Source organism: Leptonychotes weddellii, chromosome 2 (assembly GCF_054177405.1).
Source record: "Leptonychotes weddellii isolate Sample4059 chromosome 2, ASM5417740v2, whole genome shotgun sequence".
NCBI lineage: Eukaryota > Metazoa > Chordata > Mammalia > Carnivora > Phocidae > Leptonychotes > Leptonychotes weddellii.
The window spans coordinates 95,458,796-95,477,001 of NC_138370.1; the positions used below are offsets into that span (position 1 = coordinate 95,458,796).

The following is an 18,206-nucleotide window of genomic DNA, read 5'->3' on the forward strand; positions in this document are numbered from 1 at the left end:
ACTAATACTTTGGAAACTTCCACACATTGTTTCAGAACAATTCTCACTCATTCTGTGATTTGGGGCAAGTGATTTAACTTTCCTGAGTTTCACTTCCCTCTTTTCTTTGGTAGAAGTGATACTCTGTTTCCCAAAGACTAGCTTTATTAATTAGTTAATATTGGCAAAGATTAATAGTATGTGAAGATGCAAATTATTATTATTTTATATTTTTATTCCTGAATTCACATTTCTAGAATAAAATTTGGCTTGGCTAATTTTGGTAATTATAAAATTAAACTTTATTTTTTTAGCTATCATTTATTTAGTTTCCATTATGTGCTGAACACTAAGTTAAATCTATAGAACAATTATCTACCAAAAAAATCCAGATAAGTAATATTCTCATTGTATAGAATAGAAAAAATGAGGTATAGAGGAATTAATAATCTGTTCAAGGTTACACAACTGTAGATAAAGAGATTTAAGACCTCTGCTCAAAACTAACATATTAAAGTAGCTATTATTAATATCTGATATTCTGTATCAATCATAAATATTAATGGATCTGCTGCCTCTCACAGTCTCTAAAGGTTAAAGCTTGGCTAATCAATTTAGTTTATTCCTTTTAATCAGATATCATGTAGGTAATATGCAATCACTGTTTGTTTTCACTAAATTTATTAACTGTCTGCATATACCCTTGTAAAATTTGTTTAGTAAAATTAGCCCAGTAAAGTAAAATAAGTTTTATTTAGTACAATAAGTTCAGTATCTTTATAGGTTCTTTATTTCTAAAACATAAAATAATTTTTATTATTACCAATACCACCTCCATTAATATTTCATTGCTCTAGGCCTATCAACTCATATGTTCGTTGAATATTACATGAATGAATATACATAAATATTATTCATTTGATATCTCAATATGTAGTGGTTTTTTATTTTAAAGAGTCCAAAATAGTCCCTGGTCCAAAATTTTAAAGGACTAACAAGTTGAAATTGTCACCACCTATGTTTTAGTATATACCTACTACAGTCTTTTATTTTCTTCTTTTGTATCTTTAAATCAAAAGACTTTCCCCAATATTACCATTTTTAATATAACAAACCACTTTTTTCTTTTTCTTCTATTTTTTGGATCTCATATACAACGCTTATTCCTCAAGTTCAATTTCCTCTTAGTCTTCTTTATAGAGTATATTTTACCTACCAGTTTTGATATTCCAATTAAGAAAATGTTATCTTTCCATTTTTATTATGCTCAACAGGTCATATTCTCCATCATTTAGAAACATTTCCAGTTAATCTTTTTAATTTCCCATTTACTTTGTAGTTACTTATAGACAATTAAGTCCAGTATGTTAATATTACTTATCACTTATCTTATATTTCATCTTAGCTTGTAGAACTCCCTATTCTCTTCATTGTGCATGTTGAGATTATTTGGGCTAAGCAAAAGATCCTCCCTTAATACCCAATTTAAAGCCAACTTAATGAGCCCTGCCAGTTCCGAACACAACAGGGAGTTTGGTATCCCATCTGGTTAAGTGGAGACTACAATAACTTCCATGATGAGGACATCTGTTTAGAAAAATCAGAGTTCCATAAATCTAAAACTCTCCTTCCTGTACCACTAACACACCCATAATTTGTGCTTTATCTTTATTCTCTTCATGGGTGATACCAAGATCTTCAAGATGACTCCCTTTCCTTGATTCCCTTAACTTAACTTCTTGGTACATATAAAATAAAAATAAAATAGCAAAGCTGAAATCATGTAACCGGTCCAGAGTTGTTCTTTTCATCCACAATGTTTGTTTCTGTCAAATACATTTAGAAAATGGTACAAGTATAGATCTGACGATGATAATAGAAACCATACTCAACATCTGTACAGTGTTAACTAAGTTAAGCCCTAGAAATTCCATATGCATTATTACCTTTAATCCTGACAATAACCATAAGAAGAAAGTAAATGAGTATTCTGATCACTTCTCCAATATTCATTCCATTCCTCATTAATTCTGTAGCAAAAAAGGACAATTGGTAAAAATACACCATAAAACAGCAGCAGCAACAACAATAAAAATAAATAAAACCCACAAAGACAAAACTCCCTGCCTTCATGAAGTTTACATTCTCTCATTCTCCTGAAGCTTGAGGAACTGTGGACTCTGATGTATGAGCCAAGAAATCTCCTCATGTTATCTACTTTAATGTTATTGGCACAATTTTACAGGGAAAACAAATAAGGTTTGTGCTTTAGTTAAATAGATATGGGAACACAATGAATACCTTAACCAACCAAAACCAAAACAATAAGAGATAACAATAACAATACCTTTAATGTGTCAGATACTATAATCATCACTGAAAACACAAATAAAGTGAAATGCATGCCCAGGTTTTCAAGCAGAACACATAAGGTACCAGAAAGCAATACTTACTTACTCTAAAGTAAGTAAAAGTAAGTAAAAACTTATCTCAAGAACCAACACGCATGAATACTACTCATTAACAAAAGACTCAGTCTCTCTCTCTGACCTTATTTACCTCTATGTTACATATCATTTTAACCTCCAGAAAGCCGTAATGTCTAATATAAAAAGAAATTAAAAGAATCACTTGCTTATTTTAGTGAAAAGTGATTCTTTATCGCAGTAAGAGAAAGGCACACTTTAAAGGAAGATCTGCATAGTTAAAATAAAAAAGTAAATGGAGAGACATAACATAGAGGCCAACAAATGGCAATAAACCCTAAGGAAAATACTCTTCTATAAACACATTGAATGATTAGTGGTGGTAGTAATTTCAAGTCATGTAATAGAGTGAAAATTACGACCAGTACATTACATTTAACAATTCAGGGGAGTATACCTTTTAAGTACATTTCTATTAAAATGAATTCTGTCTTTTTATTTTATTTTATTTTTTTTTTTTTTAAAGATTTTATTTATTTATTTGAGAGAGAATGAAAGAGAGCATGAGAGGGAGGAGGATCAGAGGGAGAAGCAGACTCCCTGCCGAGCAGGGAGCCCGATGCGGGACTCGATCCCGGGACTCCAGGACCATGACCTGAGCCGAAGGCAGTCGCTTAACCAACTGAGCCACCCAGGCGCCCAAATTCTGTCTTTTTAAAGGATTCAACTTAAAGGTGTTAATCATCAGTTATCCAGTAAACTCGGTCATGCTAAATATAAAGTAGGTTTATTTTTGAAACTAAAATAATCTTAATAATTGTGAGCAGTCCCCAATGGTATTATGTACCTTTGAAACCTTCACTCCACTTTCCTTCCCCACTGATTGTAAACATTTCCCAGGAAACTCTCAGGAGGAAGCTGAGCTTTTACATCAATGCTTTTAGAAATTAAAAAAAAAAAATTCTTGGGCGCATGGGTGGCTCAGTTGGTTAAGCGACTGCCTTCGGCTCAGGTCATGGTCCCAGGGTCCTGGGATCGAGTCCCGCATCGGGCTCCCAGCTCTGCGGGGAGCCTGCTTCTCCCTCTCCCACTCCCCCTGCTTGTGTTCCCTCTCTCGCTGTGTCTCTCTCTGTCAAATAAATAAATAAAATCTTTAAAAAAAAAAATTCTTTTTTTTTTGTCCACATACATGTTCTTTCTTATAATCTTAACCCTTTTACTCTTCCTAGAAAGAGTTAGCTCTACTCACTATTCTAGTTTTAATTTACACTTTCATTCTAAGCCTACTTCACTCTGGCTTCCAACCATTTTACAAAAGACATAAAGTGTCGTGCATATTCTTTTCAGTTTTCATCACACTTCAACAGCAGTATTCCCCATGGTTGACCATGTCCTCCTTAAAATCTGCTATTCCTTTGGCTTTTGAGATACAGATTTCCCCTGCTTTCTGAAAGTAGAGCATTCCCCTGAAACCTTTTGTAAGTGGAAATGGCATAAAGCAAAGAAGCAATTACCATTAATTTATATGGAAATTTTTTTAATTAAGTTTTTTAATTTTAATTCCAGTATAGGTAACATACGGTGTTATATTAGTTTCAGGTGTCTAACATAGCGATTCAACAATTCTGTATATACGGAAAATTTTTTAGCAATCCCAGACCCAGTAAACAACCTCTCCTAGATTTTTCTGAAATCTGAGGACACATCTTGTGAAGGAATGCACAAAATAAATTGAGATAAAGCACAGATGCTCACAGACACAGTTCAAAGCTGTGGTGGCTGGATGCTGAGTGTCGTTCCCAGGGAAGGCGCCACTCTCGCTGCTTAGGGTGTGTGCTGCTTCAGTAATATCTCACTGATATTGCTGAATGCTGAATGCTATTTTTGCTTTCCGCCTTTTTTCATAAAAGCAAAAATCCTCTTTGGATTCTTTCAGTTACCAAAAAGGTATTGATGTAAGTCTTTCATAAAAGCAAAGTGGCCTAACGTGAGCTTTTGAAAAGCGGACCTGTATAATTCATGTTTTTTACCTATCTGGCTATTCTTCTCCTTGCTGGACTCATCCTCCTCTGCTTGTCTATTGCAAGTTAAATTCCTTGACCCTAAAATCTAATCCATCTCTACCTCTCATTCTACACTTTTTCCCCAGATGGTCTCATTCAACTAGATAGAGATGACCCATAAAATTTAACTCCAGGTAAGGCATCTCCTCTGAGCTTCTGACTCATAAGGTTTTCTAACGGTTTAACATTTCTTGACTATCTCAAAAGCATCACAAATTCAACATAACCAAGACTACATTCATGACCTTTCCATTGCTTCCTTCCTCTAATCAATGAATGACCTCATGTTCCATCTAGTTATACCAGCTAAAAAACTAAGACTCATTTCTGAGATCTCTCTCTCCTTCAACATCCTCAACATTAATTATTTTAATTAAGTATTAATAATACACTCTGTCAATTTTACCTACTAAATATTTCTTGAATCTTTCCATGTCTTTGTTTCCCCCCACCACCTTCTTAGGCCAAGTTGTCATCACCTTTTGCCTGTTCTGTTATATCCTACTAATTTGTTTATCTATACTAACTTGTCTATCTCCATCTGTTTTGGTATCCTACCCACCCATTCTCCACAAAATAACCAGAGCAATCTATTCTAGAAGTAAATCAATTTATATCATCTTCCTACTTAAAACTGTCCAGTAATTTCCCTTTGCTCATAGGTAGGCACAATTGAGAATGATCTACAAGGACTTATGTGGTTTGGATTGCTATCCTACTCCAGTCTTATCTGGAACCATTACTATCCTTCTTCCTGCCCCTGTCATATTAGGCTTTGGCTCGTTACTGTGTATATGCACCATGGTTGGTTCTGTCAAGTGTTTTTATCTGTACTGTTCTCTCAGACTGATACACTATTTCCTCCCCTCTTACCTAGCTAAGTCCTATTTAACCTTCAGATGTCAAATCACATGTCCTTTCTTAAGAAAAAGCTTCCTTGGCTTCTCTGAAAATATTAAATCCCCATATATTATAATATCACTCTATTTTTAAAAGTACTTTCCCGGTTCAATTTTACATTTGTGTGTGTTTGATTAATGTTTATGTCTCCCTCTAGAATGTACACTACCTAAGAACAAGGATTAGAACTATTTTGACTCACTATTTAATCCCAAGGCCCAATACAGTGCCTAGAGCAGAGTTTCTATTCAATTATCAATAATCAAGGCTGAATGAATAAATGAATGACTATCTTCAATCTCCTGCTTAGTCTGAATAGATGAATGCTTTATTGAGCTTCCACTTGTGCCGAATTTTCAATATCTTCTTCCATTTCAGATAATTTAAGCTGTAATGAACCTTAAGTAACTTAAGGAGCAAAATCTTGAGGAAAAAAAATGACTTTATTTGGTTATATACTCTTTACATTCCTTATCATTTTTAATCTTGATTTTAGCAATTTATATTTTCAGAAGCTTCTACCCCCTGTATTGTCCCACATTAAACAATATTTTTGGTGCATAAATGGTATCTCTTATTAAGTGACTTAACCACGATACAACTAAATTGTGGTAGATACAGATCTAAAATCCTACTTATCTGACATCTAATTCTGTTGTGTTTCCTCCAAATGGGGAGCTATGAATTAGCCACTAAAAGAGAGAACAGACCATAAGAATTGCAGGTAATTCTTCTAAAATATTATGTAGGTCTATTTACCCTTTTTTTCACTTATAGGAAACATGAAGGCTGCCATTTTTCTACTAGATTTAGTTCAGGCATACAGGCCCCCAAAAGATTTGACGAGATACTCTTGTGGCTTCATGAGAAGTTGTGTTGAATCTTAATGTCTGGTCCTATATCTTCCCATTCTGGTAGTCCTATGGGTCCTTTCCTACTTTTTAAGTAGAAGATAAAAATAGAAAATGTTAGCTTAGTGTATGGCTTCCGAGAGATTGCTGATTCTTTGTCTATACCAAACTTCATTTATATGACTTCTTAAAGAAAAGATGTCCAAGAAAAAAGTGGTTCAAAATCACAGATTCATATCCAAGCACAGATACTTTTAGTTAAAATGGTATTTCTCTTTGATGGAAATATTTCTAAAATATAGTAATTATTTCATGGTTTTAATAAACTATATTTTTCAAAATGGAATGAATTTTGGTAAATATTCTCATTATGAAAATCATACTGGTCCCATATAATTGGCATGGTACTTGGCAATTTTCAATGTTCTCTTTAATATTTTCATTGCACTATCCTGGGATTCATAATCCTCTAAGATGGCATTAATATGTGAAGAATATTTACCCTTGACAGGTTATAGACCTGGGTTATTATGGACCTTGAGACTGTTATACAAATTATACATATAACCCACCAGTCTTGAATAATATTGGGAATGGAATCAATGTTTGGAGTGATACATTCAGAAAATCCAAACTTGTGTCCATCCCTTATTTCTTGTTTGTTTGTTTTCCCTCAGTCATTTCTCCTATTTCTTCTGTTCCTATATTTGCTTCTATCCAGTTGTTTTAATACGGCAGCAACTGCCTTTCACTTCATAGTCACTAAAGAACAAAACTGAATGTTTCTAAGAGAAACTAAACAAATTCTGTGTGTTTTCCATTAATAATACTCATTTTTATAGGGACACTACAGTTAGAAGCAAATTTCAGGCATTTAGAAAATTCATTCCCAATGATATCAAATGAGATATTATTATGATGTATGCTTATTCATATTATGTATGTTTACTCACATATTATTGAGCAGTGTTTCATAAATACTTTAATTCATTACTTTTTTAGACAACATACAAATTCTGTATCAAATTTGTTATTTTACTTGTTAAATATTGGAAAATATATTCCAAATATAAACATATCATATATTCACTGTCTCCTACTCCTTCAATCTCTGTTCCTTGATGATCACCGATCATCAAAAAACAAGCTTCTTTTCTTTTATGGAACTTACCAGACTCCATTTTGTTAAACAGTGAGACATTAGGTGGTCCTTGAAGAATGGACAGGATTTCAAAGGGTGGAATGGTGGCAGATAAACATTTTTCCTGATGGGATCATGGCCCAGGGCAAAAGTGCTGTCGTGTTTATCAAATGATATGGCTAGGGGAGCCTGGGTGGCTCAGTCGTTAAGTGTCTGCCTTCCACTCAGGTCATGATCCCTGGGTCCTGGGATCGAGCCCCGCATCAAGCCTTGCATCAGGCTCCCTGCTCAGCGGGAAGCCTGCTTCTCCCTCTCCCACTCCCCCTGCTTGTGTTCCCTCTCTCGCTGTGTCTCTGTCAAATAAATAAATAAAATCTTTAAAAATAATGATATGGCTAGAATGAAGGGTACAACAAGAATTTTATTATTTAAATGACTTCTCACTATACTACAGAAATTGTTTTTGTATCTTTTTTGTTTTCGTTAAGTTTTAATGAGGTGTAATTGACATTTAATGACATTTACTTGTTTTCAGTGTACAACTCAATGATTTTTGGTGTACTTACAGAGTGTAATTATTACGACTATGTAGCTTCAGAACATTTTGGATTTGTCTTAGACTATTCTAAAGTGATTTAAGATAGAATACAATTTTTAAGGAGAAAAAAATCCCCCATAACATTAATTTATTTCAAATATATAAAACAGCATCAGAATATAGATCCAGACTAAGCTCATGACAAATTTTCTGTTTTTTAAGAAAGTCAGTAAAGTCAGTAGTTTGGATTTAATGTATTGTAATATCAGCTATGAAAGACAGCATACCCACTATTATCAAAACCATCATCCTACCATTCTTTTGTATAAATTAGATATGACTAATGAACTCTAAAATTGGTTCCCTTTAGATTTTAAGACTAGGTGTAAAAGCCAACCAATGAGGGATTCATGTGAAGTTTGTGTCTGATAAGGGTGTGAGAGTGTTTACACGATCAAAGTACTAGTAGTTGAAAACTTCCAGAAAAATAAGGAAAAAAAAGTTGATATATATGAACCCACAAATGGCTAAGCTGGTTTTAAAACGCTAGACTTATCAGTGATATTCTTGTCAGTTATCAGGTGTTATTCTTCCTGAAGCTACAACTCCCAAATCAGTGGCAGCATATTGAGATTTTTCTTCCCAGGATCCAGAAACATTCTCACTTGCCAAAATGGAGATAATCTCCTAAAAAGTGAATATTCAGGAAACTTCAATTACATGAATCTCATTTATATCCAAATCCCTATCATAAGAAATTAAGCCATATACTCTGAATGAGAAGCCCTTTTGCACATCTAATCCCAGTGTTTATCTGAATGAATTCCCTGTCACCCCACTCTTTTACTCAAGGATTTGCAACTGGTTCTACATCATTCCCTAGGCCCATTTTAAAGCCGATACAAGAATATGGGTGCCTTACATTTGCACGTCCACACACATTTGCATCTACTTGTGCCTTCTAAAAGCTCTGAATCATTGGTTCTCAAATTTGGCTGCACATTGTCAGCACCCGCAGAACCTTAGCCACAACTGGTGCCCAGGGTCTCTGGTTTCATTAGCATGGCAAGTTTTCATAGCTCTCCTGGGGATTCTAAGAAGCAGCAAAGCTTTAAAATCACCGCCCTCAACTACTGAGGGAAAAAAGGTAGACCATGCTCATGCTCTGTTACTGGTACAAAGGACTAATTCTGCTCTGAATGCATTACTGAGCACACGGAGGAATATATATATTCTTAGTCTGAATATGAGACACAAAAGCTTCCTGAAGCAACAACAGTCTTTGCCAACCTCTAAGTCTTTGCCAGAGGGACTGATACACTTTCTGTTTCAAAATGTTTCTTCCTTGACCTTTTGCTGTCTACCAGATGCTTCATTATTTCTTATTATGAGTTTTACAGAATCAGATGAGTGCTATTTGCATTGGCCTCCATCACTTCCTGGTAAGGGGCAGATTAAAATCCCTATACTACCTTTAGAAGAATTTCTCTGTTGGCACCAGCTATATTCAGGAGACCTTTTAAAAGTAAACAAGAAAACCCTTCCTAATATAATCTCTATGGAGATTATTTCGGAGGATGGGATTTGTGGTTGATTTCACTCACATTACTATTTAAAATAAATGCAAAAGAGAAGAAAGGCACAAAATATAGAATATTAAGATAAAGTTTAAGTATAAATTAAAATAAAAATTTGAATTTTGGAATTCACTTATTTTGACTTATTTAACAATATTATTTGAGAGATCAGTAAAAAAAAATACTTCTAAGTTGTTGAATTTTAAGTTTTTCTGAAGCATCTTTTTTTTTTTTTTTTTCCAGCTGGCGGAATTCTCTGAGGCAAATTGAGTGAAATATTTCGCTGGAGGGGATACTTTACTTTCAAGAAGCATTCTTTTGCATCATGAAATATATCGAGGGAAGGAAAAAAAAATCAAAGACAATGCTATAATTTGTGGCAGGCAAGAAAAAATTAATATTAACATGGTCATGAGATCTCTTAATTTTCCTACAGCTTAAGTCATGATTTAAAAATCTGTTAGTTATTCAGATATTAAAACATACACCCACGTAGTTTTTACTTCTTTCATTTAAATATTTGTTGTTTTTCCCTTTGATGGCATGTCAAGGGAAGAGAATGCCCTTTACTACTTATCTCAGACATCTGCTGCTGAGGAACCTTCTGTTAATTATCCTGACATATCTAACCTGTGAGGATTTTTTATTTTTATGAGCTGGAGACTAAAAGGTAAAGAGAAAATAAAAGAGGGACTACAGTTAAAGCATTCCATAATTGAATAATACACCTAAGTCATTTTCACATTATTAACTTGGTTCATACAATTCATAGTCTTTTTAACAATTTAAGGTCTACATATTCAGAACATGCTTCACGAGCAGTTGTGAGGCAAGCGAGGTACAGCAAATGGATGTTCTTTTTGTGTTTGAGGCTCTCTGTCTAATAGATTGTGTGTATGTTTTTTTTTTTTTTGCTATAGTTAGTACCTTATGCCCTTAATAGTGTCTTGCATTGTTATTGTTAAGGAGGTTCTTGCCTGAAGGAAAAGAGAAGATTTATTCCTATGAGATTTTCTAAGATATTGTGTGGATTGTAGATGGCATAGTTTTACATTTATTGAAATTGTCTTCCCCTTGGGTCTTAAGAAAATGTGCCTAAAGCTATTATCGTATCTATCGACTCTGTGGGATTTCATGGACGCGGCTCTCTGTCCCAAGTGGTTCAAAAATGACCTTTATGAGCCAAAGTTCAAGCTGAGTGAAGGTTCTAAGATGGAGATTAGAGACCTGTCAGTTGTCTGAAAGGATAAAAGTGTAAAATCATATGTGACGCTCAGTTCAGTCACATCAAACACTAAGAAATGTATACTGAATGAACTACACCATCTCTAATCATACTTTTCCCTTAAGTATCCACGTTATCATGGGCCCCAAACACCGAGAGAGGTTGCAAATGAAGAGCGCCTAATAAGTATGCACCAATTAGAGCAGGCATGTGCTTGCACCTTAATTTCGCACAGCAATTATTTTTACTGTTCAAATGAATTTGACTTGTTTTTAGAAACTCTCCATCCCATTCTTCCACTTCTTTTAATTAACTTTTCAAAATTAAGAGAGAAAAATCTGAGACATCATAACACATTAAATATGGTGGGGAAAGCAAAGGCAAAATACGTGTTTACCAGAGCACGATATGGAAAATTTCTCAACCGTGGTGCTTTCCAAGAATAAGTTCCCTTTGTGTATAGTTCTATATATCTAATTTCTAGTAGTAAAAAGAGGGGCATCAGTGACAAATGCAAAGTAGGCAACTGTGAAAGTACGACTTGCAATTTCTGGAGGTCAAATACTATTCTCCTGCTGCAGACACCACTCCCGGTGAAAATGAATCAAGCCGGAGTGGAAAGCCTCGGTCGCAATGCATCCCTCTCCCTACCCACCACCCGTGGTGCTGCCACGGTCTTTTAATTTGCCATATCTTGGTTGTAGTTTTCTATTCTCTGAACAGCTGAACGCATATTGCATGCCTCATTGATGCATCATTTGGAAAAAATTAGCACTTATCATCTTGTTATATTACTAAGAGGCAATATTATAGGCATTTAGCTACCTGAGATGTACTTACCTTTGTTGGAAAAATAATAAATTAAGTTAGTGAACTATTTGGGATAGTAATCTAACTACTGAAAAGACAAATACTAAGAGAAAAAAAATGTTAAACACATAAAGCTGGACCCTGGAAGTTCGATTATTTAAACAGCTGCATATTTTTATTAGCTATTCAAAAGTAGTTTCACTGTAGTATTGTACATTATGTGTTTGGAGGTCCAAATATTTTAATGCATTGTTCTCCCCATGAAATAGCTGTCAGATTATAATTGGATTCAGTATTGCCTTAAAGTACATGTGTTTCCTTTAACATTTATCTTTAAACAGATTTCTACCTTATTATTAGTTCCTTTTTTTAATGCTTACACAGAGAGCTGATTTCCCTAAGTTATAATTTAAATAACTCTTGGTCTTCACTAATTCCAAATTGTGTAACATCATAAAATAATCTAATTAAAAAAAGCAAAGGCCTCTACTTTACATAATGTATTCAACAACCAACAACTAAAAACTCCTGTGATTTTTTTTTTATCTGTAAGGGAATTATATAGACAAGAGCTTAATTAAAGTTGATCTCTCTCTATTTTATATCTTTACAGATAGAGGCTTGGAAGAATACTGCTTAAAATTTCTCTAACATATCAATCTCCACCACCTCGAAATAGTTCTATTTTTTAAATGGAAGAAAGACAATTTAAAAATATCTTTCGTTATCCAAAACTGAATCATGAACACCATTTAAATGATACCTAGAATGCTTAGGCTGTTTAGAGGATCTTTGTATCTCCCATTAAAGTGTAAATTTGTGACTTATGATTCCCTCTCCCTCAAAAAGGCCATGGATTTAAACAAAATATGGACTCTCTCCCTAACAGTCAAGAGAATTATCATCAAAAATGAATTTTTAAAAATATGTAATAAATACTTGCAAATTTTTTTCTGCTTTATCAAACTACAAAGTTACAACTTGAGGAATGTTATTACAAATCCTCACAGCCTAACGATCAATGGAAAATCCCCTCCTACTTCTGGCAGCAGAAGAGGAAAAGTAACCATTCTGAAATATGCCCAGAACTTTCTGTTCTTAACAAGGTCTGCTGTTAAAGTAAACTATTTTACCAGAGCCTAACCAACTGAAGTTTTACCAAACCCTAACAGACCTGGAAAAGGAAGATACTCAACTCCAACCGCCTTTAGCCTTTAATGTGGAGGAAGAGAAATATCCAGCTTAGGCTCACTAGAAGATTGAGACCTAACTATAGGACCTTAGAGAATGCTTCCCGTGTCCCACACCTTACTACAACATTGATAGGGCTCCTGTGTAATCACAAGGGTTAAAGCCAAAAGAACTGCAAATCTCAGTCCCCAAGGAGGCTCTAGGGAAACTCAAAGACAACAGGGGAGACAAAAAAAGGACACTAGAGGAAATTTTAGCCCATGACACCACAACTACAGCAAACAGTGAACATAGTCTACTGCTAGCCATATAACCATAAACCTTACAATGAAGGCCCATCTACCTCAGTTCCTTTCTCCTGATACACCATGTCTGACTTTGAATAAAGTTATGTTAAAAGGCAAAGACATAGTCTGAAGAAATAAAGCAAGTATCAGAACTAAACTCAGGCATGGCAGAGAATTTGGAATTATCAGACTGGGAATTTAAAATAACTTGATATGCTAAGAGCACTAATGGAAAAGGTAAACAGCAAAAACAGATGGGAAATGTAAGCAGAAGATTGAAATTCTAAGGAAGATCCAAAAGAAAAAGCTAGATATCAAAATCACTATTACAAAAATAAAGAATGCCTTTAATGGGGCTCATCAGTAAACTGGACACAGCTAAAGGAAAGTCAGCGAGTTTGAAGGAATGTCACTAGAAGCTTCCCAAACTGAAAAACAAAGAGAAAGAAGAATGAAAAAATATATATGGAATAGAATATCCAAGAACTGTGGAACAGTTATGAAGATGTAACATGTAACATACACCTAATGGGAAGAGGAAAGAAGAAGAAATATTTGAAGTAATATTGACTGAGAATTTTCCAAACTTAATGAAAGATCCAGTTATCTGAGAGAATACCAAACAGGATAAATATCAAAATATCTGTGCCTAGGTAAATCATTTAAACTGCAGAAAATCAAAGACAAAGAGAAAATCTTGGAAGAAACTGGGGTAGGAACGGGGGGTGGGGTATTACCCATAAAGGAAAAAGGATAAGAATTACATTGGACATCTTTTTAGAAACCATGCAAGCACAAAGAAAGTGGAGCAAAATATTTAATATGTTGATTGAAAAAAAATCCCACCGACCTGGAATTTTATTCAGTGAAATTATCTTTCAAAAGTGGAGGAGAAATACTTTCTCAAACAAACAGAAATTTAGGAAATTTGTCACCAGAAGAACTGCCTTGCAAGAAATGTTAAAAGAAGTTCTTCAGAGAGAAAGAAAATAATACAGGTCAGAAACTTGAATTCACAAAAGGGAGAGTATTAGAGAAAGAATACATTTCTTTAAAAAATTAAAATGGGCAAAAGATTTAAATAGGCACATCACAAAAGCAATGTCTAAGTTGTCGATAAACATAAGAAAAAGTTAACAAAGATAAAAAGTTAAACAATAATGAAATAAAACTATATAACCCTCCACCCAGTCACCCACTGAAAAAAGCTAGAAGACAGAAATTATCAAGTGGTGGTAAGGGTGTGGAGCAGCTGTAATTCTATACACTGCTGAAGAAATAACAACTGGTATACCCGCTAGGGAAAACCATTAGGCAGCAACTTTAAAAACTGACCATATCCACTACACTCTAGGACCCTCTAATTCCCTTTCTAAGAATATACCCAACAGAAATGCAAATATAAGTTCACCACAAGGCCTGTTGAAGAATGTTTATAGCAGCACTGTTTGCACTATCCAAAATCTAGAAATTATCCAAATGACCATCATCGATAGAATAGATACATTACTTGTGGTATAGTCACGCAATAGAATATTATGAAGCAACGAAAGGTACTTTACATAACAGAATAATATAGATGAATTCCAAATGCAGTGCTGAACAAAAAAAGCCAGATACAAGAGACTGTATGCTGAATGATTCTGCTATGTCAAGTTCAAAAACAAATAAAACTAATCTATGGTATTGGAGGTCAGGAGGGCGATTATTTTTTGAGTAAGGATAGTGGTTGGGAAGGATGTGACTGGGGCTTTTGGGATGTTGGTCAAGTTTAGTTTCTTGGTCTGAATGTGTTCCGAGTAGTAAAAATTCACTAATTTGTGCACTTATGTGTAATTTTCTATGTATGAATACATATATAAATTCTGTGTATGAATATATATATATACATATTCTGTGTAGATAGATATGTCAAGAGAAAGTTGACACAAATCTTTAATTTTTTAAAACAGAGATCATTAAATAGACAGTGGTTTTCCAAACAATTTAGCTGGAACTCTTTTTTTTTTAATTAGCATATAATGTATTATTTGTTTCAGGGGCACAGGTCTGTGATTCATCAGTCTTATACAATTCACAACACTTACCATAGTACATACCCTCCCCAGTGTCCATCACCCAGCCACCCCTCCACTCTAGCAACCCTCAGTTTGTTTCCTGAGATTAAGAGTCTCTTATGGTTTGTCTCCCTCTCTGGTTTCATCTTGTTTCATTTTCCCTCCCCTTCCCCTATGATCCTCTGTCTTATTTCTCAAATTCCACGTAGCAGTGAGATCATATGATACTTGTCTTTCTCTGATTGACTTATTTCGCTTAGCATAATACCCTCTAGTTCCATCCGGAACTAGACTTGCAACGACAAGCGGATGGAACTAGAGGGTATTATAGGTAAAAAAGATGTGCCACATCTTCTTTATCCATTCATCTGTTGATGGACATCTAGGCTTTTTCCATAGTTTGGCTATTGTGGACATTGCTGCTATAAACATTGGGGTGCATGAGCCCCTTTGGATGACTACATTTGTATCTTTGGGGTAAATACCCAGTAGTGCAATTGCTGGGTCATAGGGTAGCTCTATTTTCAACTTTTTGAGGAACCTCCATAATGTTTTCCAGAGTGGCTGCCCCAGCTTGAATTCCCACCAACAGTGTAGGAGGGTGGGGAACTCTTTTTTAAAATAAAAATTAGAGTGGACACCTAATATATATAATATATAACAATATAATACATAAATTACATGGAAGTGGATAAACTCTGGATAAAATCAGAGGGCTTTAAACATTTAAAAAGGACTTGAGCATTAACCCAGCATCCGTACACTTTTCCCTCACCCGTTTACCCCATCCTACACTTTTCCAGCCATAACACTCTTAAAAGAACTCCAGGGACTTTGGAGAAAGCTGTTGAAAAACTACGAGCCTATAGAAAGAGAGGAGTGCTCCCCCAAATCTAGTTGATTATTTGTCTTCTTAAGGGAGCTTGTTCAGACATACAGGACTCATTCCAGACCTACTAATCAGAATGTCTAGGGTCATAGTAGAGGCTTGGGCATCTATATCTCTAATGAACAGTCCTGGCCATTTTTATGCTAAGGCAAGTTTGGAAAGTGCTGCTCTGGAAGCTATCATAGAGCGGTGGTTCTCAAACTTCAATGGGCAGAATCATTAGCATACTTCTTTTAAAAAGCTAATTGTAGAGCCCCATGCCAAAAAATCTAATTCACTACCGTGGGGTGGACTGCAGAAATCTGGATTAACATTTTCTTACTTTCAGAAACATGCCTTAGACACTGTATAACTATAGCCAAGGAAGGTCTGATCCTGAGAGGGGAAGGTACCGGGTAAGGTTATAAAGCCAAGGTGGAGCCAAGAATGGAGCTGAAGTCTCCTGACACAGTTCAAGACTCCTTGCCCATCACCCCTCTCTATGGCCCACTCATTTTTATCCTCTGAACAGAGACTACCCACATGTCATATATTCTCCACTTTTATTTCATCAGGAATCCCTTACAAGATCACATTTCACATTACTTCTTCAGACACACCAAGCTACATGGAGACACAGAACTGTGAAACAGTAAAAACACTTTGGACAATTAGGAAATGTATTACTTTCAGAGGCACTCTATGGATTATCTGTTTTCCTCGCTCTCCTGATAATGCCGCCATAAACATAATGGCTTCTGTGTGGTATCTTGCTTTTCGTGTTATGAGAAAAGAATAGAGAGTTTATAAATTCATTAAGACTCAGGTCAGAGGTGAAGTGGCTCTTAAAGAGAGATCATTGGCGTGCATATTATTTATTTTTTTCTAAGAAAAGGAAATCCGGAAAAGAAAATTCTCCATCAATGCCAATGGGGACTTTTAGGCCCACTATGATTAGTCATGGAGTTCATACCTACTAAAAGGATGGGCAAAAGTTTTTGTTACATTGGGATTCTGCTACATAAGATAGTTAAGTCATCTTTACTACAAAGATCTTTTACAACTATTTTTCCCAGATACAAGGAGTAATAACAATAAAAATGTGCAATCAAAACCAATACGAAAAAAAGAAGGAAAATACCAAATGTTGGTGGAATTTGGAGGAAATGGAGCTCTCATGCATTGCAGGTGGGAGTATAAATTGGCACAAACACATTGAAAAACTATACAATTAATTTTATTTTTATTTTATTTTATTTTTTTAAAGATTTTATTTATTTGACAGAGAGAGATACAGCGAGAGAGGGAACACAAGCAGCGGGAGTGGGAGAGGGAGAAGCAGGCTTCCCACAGAGCAGGGAGCCCGATGCGGGCCTCGATCCCAGGACCCTGGGATCATGACCTGAGCCGAAGGCAGACGCTTAACGACTGAGCCACCCAGGCGCCCCACAATTAGTTTTAAACATATGCTAACCTTATGGTACACAAATTCTGCTTTAGAAATATACCCAATGGAAATGCATATATGTGTTTACCAAAATACATGAGTAAGATATTCATAGTAACACTATTCATAATAGACCCAGTCTGGAAACTATCCAAATGTCCATAAATAGTAAAATGGATAAATATGCTGTCCTATCGTTACATTAAGGGATACTATCAGCAATGAGAATGAGTAACAACAACTACACACAATAAATTGGCTGAAACTTGTGAAAACTGAGGGTAAGAAATCTGATATGAATGAATACATACATTTTGACTCCATTTACATTAAATTCAAGAATAGTCAAGGGTGCCTGGGTGGCTCAGTCGGTTAAGTGTCTGCCTTCAGCTCAGGTAATGATCCCAGGGTCCTGGGATAGAGTCCCACATTGGGCTTCCTGCTCGGCAGAGAGCCTGCTTCTCCCTTTCCCTCTGCTGCTCCCCTGTTTGGGTGCTCTCTCTCTGTCGAATAAATAAATAAAATCTTAAGAAGAAAGAATAGTCAAAACTAACCTATAGTGTTCAAAGGCATGATAGGGATTACCTTTGGGGGGATAGTGCCTGCAAGGGGAGGATAAGGAGGTTTCTGGGTACTGGTAATGTTTTGTTTCTTGATCTGGGTGCTGGCTACATGGGCCTTCAGCTTGTGAAAATTCAAGGTGTTGTGTACTTATGAGTTATGCCTTTTTGTGTATGTTTATCACACTTTGATAAGTAACTTTATAGGTGGATGATATACATATACTGTCCGTTACAAGCAAAAGTCTTATAAATGTGTTACTGAGATACCTAGTCCTACACACTT

At 35.3% G+C, this 18,206-nt stretch overlaps 1 pseudogene; it reads left to right on the top strand.

Annotated features, from left to right (window-relative positions):
• The window catches only part of LOC102729116 (large ribosomal subunit protein eL18 pseudogene), an 11,779-nt pseudogene extending 3,780 nt beyond the window's left edge, over nt 1–7,999 (top strand).
• Nucleotides 8,000–18,206: the final 10,207 nt, after the last annotated feature.